We start from the raw sequence: 21,193 nt of genomic DNA on the forward strand, positions 1-21,193 counted from the left end.
TATTGCTGTTGGCTTAGTCATCTATTTTTGTGCCTACTAATCCCAAGCTGTTTCTATTTTCATACCTTTTTACCCTTTTTCCATAATTCTTTCTTTTCTGGAACTCCTTTGTGTATCTCATTCATTGGCACAACATTTAATGATGTACTTTTATACCGGACTTTGGTGGAATGGAGCCCTAGCTGAAGGACTCTGTGACTTAAGCCTCCCCCCCCCCCCACCGTGGTATCCCTCATGACAGCTTCTGATATCCTAACACTTTAATGTCGTGACCATTGTGACTCACCATTGTACTTATTTGGGGACCCTGCTGGCTACAGCACCCTATTTTCAGAAGCCCATATTCCACAAAGCTGAAAGTAATTAGTGACAAAGGCCGTAAGTCAGGGATAGTTTTTAAATACTAGCAATGTTTATGTAGAATATTGATAAAATAATAGTATGAATATTAATAAAACAAGATGATTTTCAGAATAAGACATACTCTTTCTAATGTGATGTCTGGTATCATTTGCTTACTGTTCCCATCAGTATTCTGCCTCAAAATCAGACATTTTAAGAGGGATAGAGCTAAAATGTGAGCCAAAATCAGGCAGAGGCAATTATGAAAAATCAGGGACAGTTGTGACTGGCAATAGAGAGACTAAGAAAGGTTTTCTTATTAAAAGCAAATCAGTGCACAGAAGATAAAAATCTTATTTAGAGTTGTACACAATATGTTACAGTGAAACAGAACAAAAATAAAAAGTGCAAAATATCTGTTCTGATATGGTCCACATGTGCATTACTTATCCACTAAGCCTTATTTTGGTTATGTATTTGTCTTCTGACTTTATATTCATTTTCCTTTAATATTAATACAGCCAAACAAATATATTTGCAAGCAATATTTCTAAGCTTACTGACTTCTCTTTTATAAAGTAAATAAACATCTAGCACTACTATAATTTTCAGGTTTCCTGCCCCTTAAGTTAGTATTGCCTTTCTCACTTCTCTTATCTTGTAGATAACATTTTCATATAAAACCTTTTTTTGTTAACTAAATCCTGAACCCCTAGACAAAACCTCCTCTGCTAACTAAACTATCCCATGTACAATTCATCAATCAAGTCAACCTTATTATACTAATTAATTCTCAGAAATGCGCTATACATCCAAGTGCCTGCATGTAAATGGCTGTATTAGTCTGCATTTAAATCTCCACTAATACTAATCACTCACTGTTCAGACTTTATGATTCTGACTGCAGGATTAGCAGAAGCAGCCTCATAGATCCATTAAGAAAGCATTAACCAAATAAAGCAATGCTACGAACCTGAACCACACACACACACACACACACACACACACACACACACACACACACACACACACACACGCATGCACACACACACACACACACACACACACACACACACACACACACACACACACACACACACACACACACACACACACACACACACACGTGTGTGCACACACATGCACAGACATACACTCATAGTGCTTTCAAATTTTAAATCAAGTAGACAGTCAGAAGTATTGTGACCATCATAATATGTGATGTAGAGAAAGCACTTCAATAAAACAGATTCTCAAAGGTTGCCACACATTCAGGGTTAGCTTACAAGAGTATTTTCACCCTAAAATGTATTTGATGGCACAGAGACTGCAATAAAACCAACTGTACATCCCTGCCAGGCATAAAAGTTACATTTTAAATGCAAATGAAAGTAGTAACACAAGATATCAGAGTAAACCCATAACGTGTTGCAAGTATATGTACTTAACTGTAGTATGTTTTGCAAATAAGAGAATGTTGCCACTTCTAAAATAGAAGACTCTCTTAACTGAACAGAATTTGTAAAACAAATTAACTATCATCTTTTTCATCTCTTATAAGGTTAGCATTCCTCTCTGTCTAGTTTTGCATGTTTGTCACTGAAATACTGCCTTTTGCATAGTTCTGCTATGTACCAGCACTGCACATCCATACTTTATTTCAAATACCATAGATAATAGTCTATTGTTATCATAGTTGTAATGATTACTTAACTTATTTGTGGCACAGTGAGTAACATTCTTACCTCACAGCAAGAGATTCTGTGGTTTGGTTCTCAGCCGAGGTGCTTTCTGTACAAAGGCTGCATATCCTTTCATTGTTTGAATGGGTTTTCTCCAATTAATCTGATTTCTTCCCACATCGCCAATACAGGCAGTAAGTGGAATGGAGAAACTAAATTTTCCATAGGTGTTCCTGCAGTATGTATGTGTTGTGTAGAAAAAAGGCCTAGTAGACTCTCTGGATGGCATTGGCTTCTCATTCGGTCACTGTAGGAGTCAGATATCCCTTGACTAAGGTATATGGATAACTTAGCTTAGGTTATACAATGTCTGTACTTCAGAACTTTGTGCCTTTGCTAAAAAGGGGCTATGCCCAGTAACCAGTCTGATTTTCCTAGTAAGCAAAAGCTAATAAAATAAAGAAATGAACTAGATGGTAATCTATCTTTATAAAATCTCAGTAGCAAACCACAGCATGCTCTCCTGTTCTGAAGTTACTTTTCAAACAGCATTGTTCCATTCAAAGATAAATCTGCTGTGGTTATCCTGAGGAACTGAGTGTGTCTCACTTTCTGTTTTCTTCTGCCATCTACCATAGTTTGACATAAAGGTTGATCTAACACCTTAAAAATGTATACACTTACTAAAATCAAATACTACCTACCTTTAATATATAGAAACTTACTTTTACCGTACAATACCTTCAAAATTTGTGTGTCAGAAACTTGGTTGACTAGCACCGTCTTTGTTTAAACTTACAGTTATTGCACATTAAATGTCAGAATTTTGCAAGATAAGTCTTCCCATCTTGTCTTTATTGTAATTTTAAAATTAAAGATATTTCTACTGTCTATTATCAGTCAAGGTCCTTTGCTTGCATGTCAGTATTATTTGTGAGAATCTGTTTTTGAACTCTGCAGAAATGTATAAGTGTTGTACACTTTATTATCAATGTTTGACTTGTTAATCTGACCTGACTATGTAGATGGCAGTTGAAGACAGAAAGTGCACACAGTCAGTTGGTCAAGATAGTAGGTGGTTGGTAATAGACAACAGGAACAGAAACAGGAAAAATAAAGAGAATTAAAAAGAACAAGGATGAAAGAGCTGGTAATATATATGGGGAAGTGCAGTGATAAAAAGGAGAGGAGGTAATTAAGGAAATATGTGAAAAATGAAGGGGAAGAGGAAATAAGTGACATAAAATAAAGAGAAGTTAGGAGGTCAATAGAGGAAAGAAATGAAGGCTAAAACCTAGGCTGAACTAGTCCCCCCAGCATACTTTTTACTAATTCCTTTTCTCTAAACATATTCAATCTATTTCTTAGATAAACGACAAATGTAATTTTGCCTGGGTTATGTTATCTAGTTATTTCTGTTCCGAAATGTACACTCATCGTGTATAATTTTATCTCTATGAAATGTATCTTGTGAATTCTTTATCTATTGACAATGCTCTTTTTTTCCAACTTATCACTTTCCAAATATTTACACTCTGTATGTGTAAGTGCACACTGTATGAACTGAAGTTGTGAATTTTTCACATAGTCAATATGTTATTTTCCACAGATTCTGTAATAACTTTGTTATTTAACTGTAACCACATTATATCAATGTGTAGCTTTTAGTAACCGAGTGCATTTCTGCAAAATCCAGAATGGAGCTGTGACAGCCCCAAATAAAGGCTGCGTATCATATAGTAAGCATGCTAATGGCCAAGTATAAGGCCATTGGTATTGCAAATAAACAAATAAAAAAATACAACAATCAACTTTTATTTTTTTTAGCCGATCTCGGCTGTTTAAGCATAGGGCAGTGGCGCGCAAATGGGATTGGGGGGAAAATAATAAAATAAACCTAAAATAAGCAGTCTAACTAAAATCACTGTTCTGCCATGCAAGTCAATGGCAGGCAGAAGACAATCTGGCCAGTGAGTAGTGGTTACTAAGGGGAGAGGCTCAGTGTGAGACATGTAATTATGCATTAGCAGGCAATCCTATGCAAATGAGGGGAAGGATAGTGAATCCCAGTTTTCTCCAGCATGTGAGTCAGGTCCCAACAGTGTAAGAGTAGAAATAGTTTGGGGCAAGTCTAGCAGTTAGGTGACATCATGCGGGGTGTCAGGCATACTGTAAGTGGATTGGAGCCCTGTGGCTTGGATATGCTCCTAGCTTACCACAGCTAAGCTAGGGGGTGTGTCTAAACCTGCCTAGCACTCTTTACAAAGCCTAAGTGGGTGTGCGTACCACGCACTGGGCTTTACAGGAAGAAAAAAAAAAGTTAAACCAGGAAATGGCAGCACTGTGCACATTTGAGCACTCTGTTTGCACAGCGTGCACACTGGCTTAAACAGGAAGGCAATGGGAAGGGAAAACAACAGTAGGAAGATAATCAAGGAGAACTAGCTTAGCTGGCAGGTGAAATGTATCAGAATCAGCCAATTACACAGGCAGCAGACCAGCCCAGCCCAGAACACTACTATAAACTATTTAAACACCTTCCCTTCTGTTTTTTTCCACACTCTACACCACCAATGTAAACAAGCATGGAACTTTTAACACTCACAACAGCAAAATGATAGGGGCTGCAATAGCTATCATACAACAACTTGTGGAAGAGGCTGAGGGTGGTGAGGATGTGAATGCTGTCAACCAACCTACAGTGAGGAGACGGAGAAGAGGGTACAGACCCAGGGTAACCTACCAGGGGCTACATGAGCTGGAGATAGTGGAGCGCTATAGGGTGGACAGGGACCTCCTACAGCAAATTGTTGAGCTGTGCAGGCCACATCTGACACACAGAACTAACAGAGAGGAACCCATCCCATTGAATACCAAGGTATGTGTAGGCCTACGAATACTAGCTACAGGTACCTTCCAAAGGCCAACTGGGGACATGATGGGGATTTCACAGGCATCAGCATCCAGGGTACTCCACCAGTTCCTAGATGCCATGACAGCACATGTCGGTGAGCATGTATATTTCCCCAACACCCGTGAGGTGTTGGCCAGCAATATGTAACTGTTCCACTAAACAGCAGAATACCCTGAGGTAGTGGGTGCTATAGACTGCATGCACATATGCATCAAAGCACCACCCGGTGAGTGGGGTAGGGTCTACATCAACTGCAAGGGCTTCCCCTCCATCAACTGCCAGGTCATATGTGATGCCCAAGGCATAATAATGAATGTATGTGCTGGCTGCCCTGGAAGCTATCACGATTCCCACTTATGGCATCTGATGCAGTTGTAACAGAGATTTGCCAATGGGGATATCCCTGATGGTCACCTAGTGGGGGATGTTCGATACGCACTGGAGCCGTGGCTGATGACACCCATCAGAAATGCACACACACCCGAACAAGAACTCCATAATGAGGCACATGGACAGGCCAGAATTATAGTAGAGCATGTGTTTGGGATGCTCAAGTCACGGTTCCGGTGCCTGGAGACATCCGGTGGAGCCTTGCAGTACTTACCAGCTACATGTACCCAAATTTTCCTTGTATGTGCCATGCTACACAATATGATCCTGTGGAAACAGCTGCAGCAGGAACAACACGGGGCAGGGCCACACAGCCCCCACCATTGCCAAGGCCTGCACAGGCACAGAGTGACTTGGAGGAGGAACAACCTGAGCCTGCCCCAGTAGGCAGAAGGAGGTGTGCTCAGTATGCCCTGGCCTTGGCAAAGAGGCAACGCATAGCACATACACTGACACAGGAGGGACCCAGGGAATAACACCTCTTTCTGACTCTCACATACAATTAAAGGGATGCCAAACATTACACTACCTGTGCTTAACCATATGTAAGTGTGTACTATGTGCATCTGACATAGACAGCCCTGCAGCACCACCCTCAGTATTGGGACACCCACAAGGTAAGTGACTCACACATGTTGGTCAGCGGGGGTTCATATACCCAACAACAGTCACAGCTAGCAGGACAGGTGTAAACAAACACAAACAAAGGCTGTGCTCTGGCCTCTGAATGAGGCCTATGGGTAAACCCCCCAGGCCTACACAGACAGACTACAGCAGGTCAGGCAGTGGGATGTCAGTTCTGAAGGGTAGGAAGTCAGAAACTAATATGTAGGTAATTAAAAGCTAAGATATGTAGTACACTGGTATGCCTCTAGTCAGCATGATAGGTAAGACTACAGACTGAAATGGAGTACCCGACATACCAGTACAGTCCTAGCAAATGTGTACAAGTGTCAGGTGTGCCCTCCCATCCTACATGGAAATATAGTAACAGTCAGGTGTGCCCCCCCACAATCCTGTGTAGAAATGTAGAAATAGTCAGGTGTGTCCCCCCCCACATAGAAATGTAGTAACAGTCAGGTGTGCCCCCCAATCCTGTGTAGAAATGTAGACATAGTCAGGTGTACCCCCCCGTCCTACATAGAAATATAGTAACAGTCAGGTGTGCCCCCCCCCACAATCCTGTGTAGAAAAGTAGAAATAGTCAGGTGTGCCCCCCACATAGAAATGTAGTAACAGCCAGGTGTGCCCCCCAATCCTGTGCAGAAATGTAGACATAGTCAGATGTGCCTCCCCATCCTACATAGAAATATAGTAACAGTCAGGTGCGCCCGCCACAATCCTGTGTAGAAATGTAGAAATAGTCAGGTGTGCCCCCCCAATCCTATGCAGAAATGTAGTAACAGTCCATGCCAAATGATCGACAGATACCCTGCAGAGACATCATGCTGCATGTAGGTGTACAACACAAAAGTCAGCACTGCAGTAGAAACTACCTGGACTTGATTCGCACATTCATTACAGATGGCCATACTGGGCATGCCCACACACTTGGAGAAATGAAGGCTATGTCAGTCAACAACATACTGAAAGGTCATACTGGGTATACTCACACACTTAAACACATGAAGGCCATGTCTGCAAACACCAGTGGACCAGACATATCTGCCAGCTGCAGATGTTAGTGCAAACACTCCTCAGTATGCACCACTCATGCTTTGCACACACAGTGGATAGGAATACAGGCATATATGTAAGGACAACACACTATAATAAGCCACATGTAGACATACACGGATATGTGGAAGAGGGTGACTGTGACAAGGAGTCATCCAGGCTTTTCCCACCCAGTACACAGCCAAAGGGCCACAACCACACGATGGTCATATATCACTCACTTCAGATACTTGCCACCGGTATCTGTCAACATTACAGAGTATGTGGTGTACGTGCCAGATGTGCAATATGACTGTTCAAGGAAGTAGTCATCTAGCAGCTGTATACACATACCTGTGAAATATGACCCAGGTTGTGCCCGTATGTGGCGTGCCAACCCCTAGATGAATGGGTTATGGCCCATGCACACACACTGCCCTCCCCATAGCCTCATTATGACAAGCATGCTGAGGTCATCCACTGTGAAATACACCTTTGGGAGAGTTTTAGCTCAATAATCTCCATGGTGTGTCCCAGAACTGCATACTGCTGTAGTGTGATAAACTAGTTAGGTAGGAGTTCTAACCCCAGACTTGGCAATTGTGTGTGTCTGTCCATCTCTGTCTGTGTAGAGATCAATGATTTTTAGGGTGGTCACACTCCCTACAATTGACATGCTCTACTTTGGTAAGGCTGCTGATGTCATCCACCTAGAAATACATCCCTGGGAAGCTTGCATCCCAGTAATCTCTGTAGTGCCTGCCGTAACTGCGTACTGCTATAGTGTGATAAACTAGTTAGGTAGGTGTTCTAACCCCACCCTTGGCAGCTGTGTGTGTCTATCTCTGTCTGTGTAGAGATCAATGCTTTTTAGAGTGGTCACACTCCCTACAATTGACATGCTCTATTTTGGTAAGGCTGCTGATGTCATCCACCTAGAAATACATCCCTGGGAAAGTTGTGTCCCAGTAATCTCAGTAGCGTGTGCCATAAACTAGTTAAGTAAGAGCTCTAAACCCAACCTTTGCAACTATGTGTGTCTGTCTGTGTAGAAAGCAATGCTTTTTAGGGTAGTCACACCCCCTACAATTGAAATGCTCTACTTTGGTAAGGCTGCTGCTGTCATCCACCTAGAAATACTCCTCTGGGGAGGTTGTAGACCATTAATCTCCATAGCATGTCCTATAATTGTGTACGGCTGTAGTATGATAAATCAGTTAGGCAGATGTTCCTATCCCAGACTTGGCAAGTGTCTGTGTAGAGAGCAATGCTTTTTAGGGTAGTCACACTCCATACGATTTGTATGCTCTACTTTGGCAAGGCTGCTGATGTCAACCACCTGGAAATACACCTCTGGGAAGAATGTAGGCCAGTGATCTCGGTAGCATGTGCCATAGCAGCTCCATGCTGTAGTGTATTATCAACCTCTGGTAGGGGCTCTGTACCCACACACGTCAGTTGTGGATGTTTTGTGTGTGTCTCAATGTCTGTGTAGGGAGCAATGCATTTTATGCTAGTCACACGCAGTACATGTCAAATGCCCTACTTTGGCAATCCTGCTGATGTCATTCATTGTGAAATACACTTTGGGGAAGGAGTTCCCCAGTAATCTCTGTGATGTGCCCTATAACAGCTACATGCTGTAGTGTGATATAGACCTCTGGAAGGGGTTCTATATCAACACATGTCGGTTGCAGATGTTTTGTGTGTGTTTCAATGTCTGTGTGGGGAGCAATGCATTTTATGTTAGTCACATGCAGTACATGTCAAATGTCCTACTTTGGCAATCCTGCTGATGTCATTCATTGTGAAATACACCTTTGGGTAAGGAGCTCCCCAGTAATCCCTGTGGTGCGTCCTATAGCAGTTTCATGCTATAGTATGATATAGACCTCTGTTAGGGGCTCTATATCCACACATGTCGGTTGTGTGTGTTTCAATCCCTGTGTAGGGAGCAATCCATTTTATGCTAGTCACACTCAGTACATGTCAAATGCCCTACTTTGGCAATCCTGCTGATGTCATTCATTGTGAAATACACCTTTGGGGAAAGAGTTCCCCAGTAATCCCTGTGGTGTGTCCTATAACAGCTCCATGCTGTAGTGTGCTATAGACCTCTGTTTGCGGTTCTATACCCACACATGTCGGTTGTGGATGTTTTGTGTGTGTTTCAATGCCTGTGTAGGGAGCAATGCATTTTAGGCTAGTCACATTCAGTACATGTCAAATGCCCTACTTTGGCAATCCTGCTGATCCTGATGTCAGCCAATGTGATATACACCTTTGGGGAAGGAGTACCCCAGTAACCTCTGTGGTGTGTACTAAAACTGTGTAGCACTACAAGTGTAATAAGCTAGTTAGGTAGGGGTTCTACTCCCAGACATGACAGGTGTGTGTGTGTAACTCATATCCTGTGTTGAGGTGAGTGTGTGACACCTGGGCCTAATGTGTAGCAGATTTTGCAAAATTATTTTATGGTGGCCCTAATATATATCACAATGTCCACTGTACAGGGATAACAGATGTGAAACAGCTAAGAGGCTGGGGTGCAAATCCATACTCATACATGTGACATCAAGGTCAGGCAATCACAGTTAGCAACCCCAGTATTACCAAGAGTACACTCTCAACCCATTTCCCATACACACACACACACATGCCTAGGCAACAGCCAATATGTGGGTAGTACACTGCATATTGGGCACTGATAGTAACTATGGAGTGATTGCAGTGGGCTACAGAGGGCATGGCACCCTATCCATCTGTCCAATAGGCACGTACATACAGACACCCCAGTTACAGTTCCACATGTCACTGTACATGCATGTGGGAAGTGTTCACATCCCAGACACCATCCATGTCATGGACTAAGGAACACATACATGGCAAGCGATGCACAGCATTGGCCACACACAATAGTCCACAGGTGACTGGATGGTGGTTACAATATCCACCTGTGTGGGCAAATTCAGAAACTACAGCCCTGAGCCACAATGCAGACCATTGTCATGTGACTTGATGCCAAGGTATACCCATCACCTAGCCTTGTATAGCCATCTGGCACAGTCGACCACTACACACCCGTGCAGACATGCACCCATGTATGTCAGTACTGACACCCTGTGTGTTTGTGTGTGTGTTGTATGATGCGTATGATCACATCCACACTCACTACAACCCCCATTGGCATACTGAAACATGCTGTCTGATGACAGACACCTCCCCATACCCTTTGCCCATATAACCTCCATATGGCCTGTGTAGTGCATGTGATACCTGCACAGTAGTGTGTTGTGGCAATCTCACTAGTGATGAGTTGTAATCCTGGCCCTGCCAAGTGTGTCAATGTGTGTGCGTCCCCATGAGAGTGTGGCTGTGTTGATGCTGGCACCTGTTCATGCGGACAGGCACATGTACTTCACCTACCGTATAAGTACCATATCCCTGTTGCAGATGTCACTCATCATCACATATATGTTCTGAGGGGTCCACAACAGGTAACCTATGTGGTGCATCCAATAAATGCATAGAACTGTGATAGCACTACATAGTCGTCAGGGGTTTGATACCCTGTGCTGGTAGGTGTGTGACACAAGCATGCTTAAGTTTTACTCTCCCACCCCTCCCTGACTTGTCTTTGCCTCTGTCTGCCTCTCTCACTCACTCACTGGTGGATGTGGAGACCTACACCTGCTTTGCTTAGGCAGCAGCATGTGTATTTTAGGTAATGCTCATGATCAGCTGCTGGCCTATGAACGAGTTGCAGCCCTCCCCTAGCTGATTGCATGTGGAACAGCTGTGTTAACATTCCCATAGCCAATTGCATGGAAACACACTCCAATATCTAGGAACATCATGTTTGTGTTGGTCCTTTTCATTCACTGTGAGCAGGAAGTCATTCTGTTGTTTGGCAAACAGCATCTCAGATGGATTGGGGATTTACCTCTGACAACATACACTGTGGAAACAGGCCAACACACAGGAGGGGGATGTGCCTGACCTGACTACAGACTGTATGTGCTGCTATACTGCATTTGGAGTAATGTTGGTTTAACAGGGTGTGTGCGGATATGGCTGTTCTACATGTATTAATACTTGCCATGTCAGTTGTATGTTTATGAGGACTCCCCATCTGTAGGGTTATCTGCAGACTGGGCAGTGTGTGGTGCCTTTGGTGTCATGTGTTACCCACAGAACATGTATCTGTGAACTGCAGAAGGTAGTGTGAGGATTGCAGTCTGTAGATGGTAAAAGCCGTGACAGTTACTGACTTCATATCCCTCATAGAACATATGTTGCAACAAACCCTGTTACGCCAGTAAATGTATGATGTTATCACAGCAACATGTCAATATTGGCCCTGTGTATGTGCTTCCAGCCACAACTCAGTCAGCCTTTGTACATATGTCGTGCATTAAGAGGTGCATATGTGCTGTACACCATAATTAGTGTCATCATATCTGATAAGCCAGTGAGATAGACTGCAACACATGTTATGTACAGTAGGGGTTATATTTGATGACATAACCTGGACATACTGTGGTTGTTTGTACAGTATTGAGGTCTGTGTACTTATGGTGAATGTCAACAGTGTGTGTGTATTGTTAATATGTACCTTGGACTGTGTACAGACTGTGGTAGTTGTCATCGTCCTTGGTCCAGTCCTAACTGATGTTACATGCTGCTCCACTGTATGTTACCATATTGGTTTACATGTTTGTAGGGCCATACACACACATGTCCCATACCACAGATGGGCATCAGACCACACTGTGTAGCAGCCCAGTATATGTAGGGATAGTGTGTGAGTGGCACATATGAGGATGGTGTTGAACAGATATTCCATATACTGTAATATTATGCTAACTTACCATATGTGGCTGTGGCTGTGTTCACATTGGTTGTGGTTATGCACATTTCCCAGGGAAAAAAATTGCTATTCCGAGAAACATACACACAACACAAACACACACTAAAAACAGCAATCCACACACATACACTTAAAATCCTACACCTAAACTAAACTTTATATACACTACTAGCTATCCACTTACCTTAACCCAACCCTAACCCTAAGGTCCGTCACTATCGGACACTCACCTCATCCACGCCCTAACCCTAACTCACTTAACCCGCCCCCTAACCCTAACCTACACACAACCGCACACTTACCTGACCCCGCTCCCTAACCCTAACTTACCTAACCCGCCCCCAACCCTAACCTACACAAAATCGCACACTTACCTGAACCCAACCCGTAATGCTCCAACATATCGAACGCTGAAAACAGCAAAGCCACAGAAACGGCCCACTGAATTCTTTCCCTGGGAAAGAATTCGGTGTCCTGCACCTTCGCTGTTTTCAGTGTTCAACAAAACTGGTTCGATATTATAACATTCGAACTTTATAAAATTCAGTGTTATAATATAGACCCTATCCAGGTATCTATATAGATAATTACACATGTACATATCGACATATATAGATGGGTGTGTATATGTACATAGATATGCATATACACACCTGGATATATACGTATACAGAGCAGTATATGTCTACACATATACAGATAGCGATACATATGCACATATACATATACCACACTGCCATGCCTGCCAGCAGTCCACTGCTGTTGTATCCCGCACAAATACGGTGGGGCTGGGGCCATATATGTGTGGGCTTCACCTACACAATACATGTATGCCCATATGCACTCCGGAGGCCATTGTATGTAACAGTGGTATATGGCCCTGCATTATTGAGTCTAGGGGGGGGTGCACCATACATAACCTAGGCTATTACAAAATGTGGGTGTATCAGGGGTGAGCTGCCTTAAGGTATCTAGATGTACAGTACCATACATGTCACATATCTTGACATTACTTACATAAAGTGGGTTACTGCAGGCCTACTGCCTCCTGTCATACAGACTGTTCTGTTTGTCAGTGTGCCTGTGATGGTGTCAGTTATGCCTTGTTATGTAACAGTTACATCCCATTTGGTTAACTAAAGTCTTTACCACCTAGTGATTGTGTACAGAGTGTAGATAGAGGCTGCTGGACTATACACCTGCATCACTTACTGTTGATTGTGTGGTATCCTGTGACTCAGTCTGTCTTTACTATTGTACGATTTGAAGGGCTTGGCCTGGACAGCAACAGTTATGGACCTTTCCAGACTACTGTATTAGTATAACTGCTTCACAGTTGCATTACTCTGTTGATATGGATTCAGTGTCTGAACAGCTATATAACGTGGCATATAAATCTGTTATAGTACAAGAATAAAGGTATTCCATTTCTGCAAACCCGTGTGTGATGTTTATCCTATGACCTCTCTGTGGGTATATGTTGCAGGCAATCAATGGCATTTCTATGAGGGTATTAACTGTAGGTATAGTGGCTGTACCATATTGTGTGCGCCTACTACATAAGTAACTTACTGTACATATCTCTGTGTGTGTATGTGTAGGCACATGTATATCTATATAAATGTATAAATATATATATATATATATATATATAGATATATATTTACATATATATATATATATATATATATATATATATATATATATATATATATATATATATCTGTATCTGCATATATGTGTCTGTGTATGTGTAGTCACATGTATATCTTTATATGTATATGTATATATATATATATATATATATACACATATCCATATCTGCATATATGTGTCTGTGTATATGTACCCTGGGGATGTTGATAGCTTCCACATTTTACATTTCCTATGGGAGCCAGACTGTACTGCATATGTTATCAATACCAGCCTGACATCATACAGGTGGGATGCAGTACTGTTAACATCTTGTGCCCATGTCATGTCAGGTCCTGGTTATGGGATCTGCAACACTTGGTAGTGTTTTGCAGGGTGGACGTGTTTGACTGTGAGGGGTATGCCAATTCATACAAGACGTATATTGTTTGGGGCCTCTCAACCCCATTAACGGTGCATGTGGACATATTTGTTTTTGTTAATCTACCATTGCTATCTACAGATGTATGGCCACATATACCTATATAGATATATATATCTGCTTACATATATATATATATATATATATATATATATATATATATATAACTATGTCCATATATACCTGCATAGATATATATCTGTGTACATATATGTACCTTGCTGTGTATATGTAGACATATAGGTGTAGACATATATATGTGTCGATGTAGGCATTTGCATGTATATATGTTCATATATATTTTTATATATTTGTATATATTTCTAAATATATATATATATATATATATATATATATATATATATATATTATATATATACATATATTGATATGTTGCATCTGTTTAGATATTAATATACTTACACACCCACATACATCTAGATGTTGGTATACATTCTCTGTACTGTTGCATGACTGGGTTGGATGATATGTTCCTGAAAACATCAGATTTATGTACATCTGTCATGGCTTAGTGGTAAATCACTTTGTCTATCATGTGCAGGGTCCTGGGTTCGAGCCTTGCAGAGGCTGTTTATTTTTGTTGCTGGGCAGAACATGGACAGTTGGATACAGAGTGATTAAGGCACTTTAAAGCAGTTGTAAGTGGGTTTGCGCAGGTTTGCGTGGAGGTAAGCACTGCTAACCTCCGCTTAATGATGCTTACAGAGAGTTAGCTTTAATATTGCTTCACCTGTGTGTGCATTGCTTACCACTGAGCAAATGGGCTTAAGCCTGCTTACTAGTGCTTAAATATGCTTACTACTGCTTATTTGTGCTTAAACCTGCTTAATAGTGCCTTATTCATTATGACAGTGACACTTCACATGTGCATTTCCTGCTCTACTCCAGTTCATAAATATATGTTATTTAGTGGGTTTTGCAATAAAAATATTGGTCATAATGTGCTTTGCCATGGAAAACGGAATGTGCTAAAGTGGGGCACGAACCGGGAATGCCTGCTCATAAGGCAAATGCTCTGCCCACTACACTATTGCTATGCTGCTTCAGTTGCATATATTTTCCTTGTTATCCTCTTCAGCCTATTAAGCTGCTTTAAACGTAGCTAAGTGATGGGCACACCCACGCACCTATGGTTAGCTTTAATTGGATATTAAAAAAAAAACAAACGGGTTTCTTCATTTTACTTTTATGTATTGTTGCTGTTGTACACATAGGGGACTGTTGGTGGGGATATGCGGACACCTATGAGCGGTCTCGCTCATTATTTACCCCTTTCTACTGTTCTACATTGCAGGGGAGTACTTATTCTGAGTGCTCTGCTCTCAGATATTCCCCCTGCACTCGTACATGCTCCATGTAAGCCTAGGAGCTCAGGCAGCGCACCTTATTATTATGCATGGTGCGCTGCCATCCTGCTCCTTAACAGGTGCTTCTGTGCAGGACAAAACTAGTCCTGCACGGAAGTTTATTAAATCTGGGGGAATGTCTTTTCATGTGTATAACTGAATTTCTTTTTAAAATCTTTATAATATGTTGGAGCATTTCTCCTTGGACCTCCATTGAGAAGGTTTCTTTTGACATAATCTAGTTGGGCAAATCCTGCAAACAAAAACAAAATGAAAATAAGATAAAATAGCTAAATAAATACATAAAATAAATATTACCATTTTTGCCAATGAATTACAAGTTATAGGCATTCACAGCCTTCAGGACAGTGGTATCTTTTTCCATGAAATCATATATCCTCTTCCATTGTGATGTAATGTGCAATGCTGAGGTCTGTACAGAGAAAACATGTGGCATCTCTTTCATAGTACTACATCCCCACATGCATTCCACAGTAAACATACCACAGTCACTAATACATCATAGATGTCACATTACAGTATCAGCATTGTTTCCTTCAGACAAAGCATCAAAATTCAGTGAATAATAACAATGTTCTGTGCTCTGAAATTTAAAACTTAGTAATCAGCAAGTATTTAACACTGCATATGCCCCTACACACAGAAGACAAATACATGTACGTATACATTCACATAAACACACACATTATGTCTCAGTATAGTAATTGTGCAGGAGAACATAGCCATGATTGATCCCCATTGAAATCCATTGAAATTAAGCTGTTTTGGGTCACCAGCCCCATAAGGAGCAACCTGTGGAACTTGCTGTTGCCTTTGCCATCTTACTACTTCGGCCACTCCTTATATTACATCCTCTGCTGTTGTTGCTGACGCAGACTGCTACCCAGAAAACCACAGAAGCAAAGCACATATCAAATGCCTTCCCTGGCAGAAACAGTAAGCTGTGGCTTCCAACATTGTGGACTTACTTTTGTGTCTGAGGCCTAGTAAATGAGAAGTAAAGGAATGGCCTCCCCGGGGGAAATCCATCCGGAGTTTTAGATCTTAAAAGTAAAGCAAGACAACGAGGGCCCAAAGAATATCCTCAGCAACTTGAGTGCATTTGAAAGAACGTTGAATAAATATTAACAAGAAGGTTTGTGACACAAAAGTTGATGGTCAATGCATCTTAGTTCTGAGACTTTCATTGGACAGCTATCTTCCTTGCTGGTGGTTAGTTGCTGTTTAACATTAAACAAAGAAGTACTCCACAAACAGTGGCATTAGTTGCAGTTTGCGAGCAAAGACATGTTCATGGATTCATGTCCACCCACTTTCCAGTAATTTTCAAAAAAACTGTCCTCTAAATGAACTAAGTGTTATGATTATAATTTAGGAAGATCAAATTTGTTGAAACCTATGATAAAACTTATGATACACATATACTTTTGTACCATAAAGGAAACATCCTCAATAGGCAATTGTTTCAAGTCTGTGGTGAGATACAGACCACATTCTTTTTAAACTGGTTACATCCAACTATGTGTAGTCTGTTCAAGAACTTTGGCAGCATTACACTTCAGTATGTTTATGTCTTTATCATAGCACAAAGCAATAGGAATGATTCAGACTGACACAGATGTACAGCATATATAGTGTTTTTGTATTACACATCTTCTAAAACTCTAAGCAATCCTCTACATTATAAGAAAGTGCCACTTTTCTGGTGTTTGTCATCCTCACGTTCTACCTGGAATACCACAAATCAAGTTATCCTGCACTCATAGATGGAGCTGCATCATCTGGGTGAAAATATGAAGACAAACATTGAGGCTCTTTAGCATAGGCCGTATGCTTTATTTATAATTAAGTATATTTCTAATACTTCAGTGTAAAGGAACATCTTTTTTTGACTAAATAATTTTGCTGCACAGGAATCACATTTAAAAAGTAACATTTCTCCCCAAAAATTCTTTCACTATATCAGGAAGTTCTATCACAGGTTCAGAGGTAGGAACTAGGCATGTAGTCCAGGAGACAATTAAGGAGCCTAGTCCAAATTCCCAACTGCCCCAAATCACTGTTTGGTAAATTGACCTAAGGTTACACAGTATGCAAATGAAAGCTGAGGGAATCAAACCATTTACCACAGGAAGTAGCTCATTCTTTGCTCACAGCCTTAATCCTCTGCACCACCTGCATGGACTTCAGTGCCAAATTTCACATGCTGACTTTAACTGGTAGAAATACCCCCACCACACACACACACACACACACACACACACACACACACACACACACACACACACACACACACACACACACACACACGCACACGCACACGCACACACACACACACACACACACACACACACACACACACACACACACACACACACATACACACGCACACACACACACACTGACCATTTACATTTGTCTTCCCAAATCCAACTATTCCTAGGCAGCTAAGGAACCTCGTCCTTTAGATTGAGGTATATGGAAACTCATTGCATATGAATAAATTGTGTGGTTTAAATCAAAGATCCTCAACAGTTCTGGTCAGAAGCAGGCACAGTCACAAGCAAAATGGGAGAATAACAACAGCACAGACATCTGAGAAGAACTCTTTTGTACATTAGCCTTACCATAGAGAAGTACTCCACTCAGATCAAGAAGCACGATTTCTACATTATGTTATTAATCAATTATTCTGTGTATTGCAGGTGATTCACAAAGTGCCATACCACCCAAATAGTTCAAAGACAACAAAAAACATAAAGTGAACTGCACTTCAAAGCAGACAGTAAAAAAAAAAAACTTTCCCAGAAAAGGAAACAAATGGATGCCTACTCTCAAAAGAATGCTGACAGGTCTGAGAAAATAAATCGTAACATCAAAACACAAAATATGAGGTGATGACAGGACATGAAATGTTGAGAGACTGCTTTACAATCTGGTCCCTTGGCAGCCTTGAAATGGTGGACAGAGACATATTTTGAAAGCTGCTAAAGGCTCACTTAGTAGGACACTCAAGTAGACTGTAACCAGTGACTTGTGCATAAAACTAACCAAATGCAAAATTACCAAAAATAAGAGAAATGTAAAATGGGAAAGTAAGGGCTACGGTATTAAAACAATCTTATGAAACATTATTAATGGGAGTCCTTTTTCATAAGATAATATATTGAATTAGAAGGAAGAGAAAACACATACTTGGCATATAAATTCTTTAGCTAAATAAATGTGTTGAAATAGTGAGCATCATTTTATGTTTTAATACCTTTGTATGGATGGACATTGCCAGGATGTCATAAGGAGCAATGGCGCTACATTGGTTAGTGTAAGGCATAAAACTAAGAGTAACAGTAGGCATTAACCTTTCATCTTTTGAGTTCCTCAAGCATGATCATGTCATTATAAAATTTCATAACAACAAAAATAAAGAACTGGCTGAAAAAAGAGAGAATTACAGGATTAAAAAATAATTTACATTCATTAGAACTGTGAATGGCATTAAATGCACAAACATATTTACATAATGTGTTTATTGTTTGAACACTTACCGAATAACACATATTTTTGCTAAGAAAAGTGAATTATGTAAAAATAATTTGTTTGTATTGAAAGATTATTGTTCCACAGAATTTGGCAGTACAAGATGGCATTCGTATTTATAATAAATTTAAGCCTAATAACTGTAGTAATGAAGGTACATATCTTGTACCTGCAAACTACAGTAATACATGTAACACAGTGCCTTAAAGAAGGTGATACTGATGGTTGTCATAGAGACGGTCTCCACAAGATCAATGGAACTGAAGTGGTCCCAAAGGTCTATTAGACTTACAAAGAAACATGTCACATACTATTAAGCAAGTGTAATATAATACTTTGTGGTAAATGCTGGTGATTTGTGAGAATGCAAATATGAGTTCAGATAATAAACCATCTAGAAATCATTATGGATGTCCCTTACCCAGGAGGATGAGTCTTGAGAGTAATCATCACCTACACACTCCATTAATCATTACCAGTGGTCCCACATCCTGAGGGATTTGTGCACAATTAGTTATCACCTATAAAATACACTGGGTCACTCATTCATTTTTTAGAGAGAAAGACACATGCTGAATCTTGTTAGGAAGGTTTAATTGAATTGCAAACAATAGCTTAGTCTGAAAACTGCCCTTTGTTATGTAGGTACATGGCTAAAGTGGAAATATTTGGAGATATGAGACAGGAAGCAAAAGCTGATCAATCTACTTGTTAAATGACCTACACATGTTTAGCCTTCATATTAGCAGAATGCAGACTTTTCAAAGCAATAAATCAAAGGTGCTAATTGACAGCATACTCTTAATAGTTGTCAGGAAGCAGTACCATTTATCTTCAGTAACATTCATTTTACAAAGAAAATGTGGAAACTTTCAAAGACAGTATCATGTTTATCAAATGGATATAATGAGAGAGATCAAAAGGGTATTTAAAGTAAGACTTCAATAAGCAGCAAGTTATATGGAATAAATAGTTAAAACAAGTATAAGCATAAGGAATAAGGGAAACATCAGGTGGTCTGACATACACAAGATGATTTGGAAATTACATCCACAGCAGTGAGGAGGTTAGCTAAAATGTGTAGATATTATCAAGACAAAACATAATATGCTAGTCTATATACTACTGATTTACTGATGTCATTTTGTGCCAAAAATCAATATGTGTAAAAACCAAATCATTGAAACTAAAAGGCTACATCAAACCAAGTGAATATGCTGAAATCTAACAACCTATACTAAAAACAATATTTTACAGGGGGAGGGGGTGACACCCCCTACACTTCCAGTACTTTAAATATACTAACTCTGAAATCACTCAACAGTGGGCAATTTTTCTTACTTTACTGTCTGCCAGTTTTTGAAAAGTACACAGTGCGCTTTAAGTTAGCAGTGTAAGTGAACAGAATGTACTTGTTCACTTAAATTCAATTGCAATAGTTGAAGAAACTTATTTCAGTGAAATGCTGCAGAACTGCATTTTGATTATGTTGGACAAAATGAAATCCAAGACTCCATGATAAGCTAATTTGTCTTGAATCTGCTCATAATTTATACAAACAAGTGTTACAAGAGATTTCAGAACTTAGGTTTGCATTTGTACCACATGATGCCCCTAGGATAATGTTAAACAGCTTAGTTTCAGCTATTAATACTTAGTGAATATAGTGATCGTGCCAAGACAGTAAAAGTTTGAATAGATCTGGTGCAAAAATAGCAGTGAATTTTAACTTTATATTCACTTAGATCACAAACGATCAATAAAAATATCACAAAACTTATGTCACTGAGCAATGTGGTAGAGGTGACATAAGTAAGACAGGATATATTGCAGCAATAACTAACTGTATTAATATGTGACTTAGTATGGCGGACTGCTGATATGAAAAAGCATTGTGAGTTATCTCTGCTTACCCATCCAGGAACTCATTTCACTGCAATGGCAAGGAAAGCTGGTGGGTATGAAAAAGCATTGTGGGTTATCTCTGCTTACCCATCCAGGAAATTATTTCACCATAATGGCAAGGGAAGCTTTGGGTAATAGTATGCCGTGGTGGTGCCCTGCCTTTACAGTATACTTTGGGTGGATATGTCAAAGTAATCATTCTTTTTATGTAGAACTATTTTACAATGGAGGAGCTGCATATACTCACATATTATTTGTTGATGGGAAAGATTTTGTGAAAGAAAGGAACAAGACGTTCCCCGTATAGATGCTATGCGTGATGCAGCAGTCGTTAGGCAGGTCTAACAGAGCAAGAAATACAGATATAACAGCAGTAGACCAGGCTAAGAAAATAGACAAATACTCATAACAGTATGGATTATCTAATATTACATA

Source organism: Protopterus annectens, chromosome 6.part1, assembly GCF_019279795.1.
Source record: "Protopterus annectens isolate FY-2018-M chromosome 6.part1, PAN1.0, whole genome shotgun sequence".
In the NCBI taxonomy this organism is placed as follows: Eukaryota; Metazoa; Chordata; order Ceratodontiformes; family Protopteridae; genus Protopterus; species Protopterus annectens.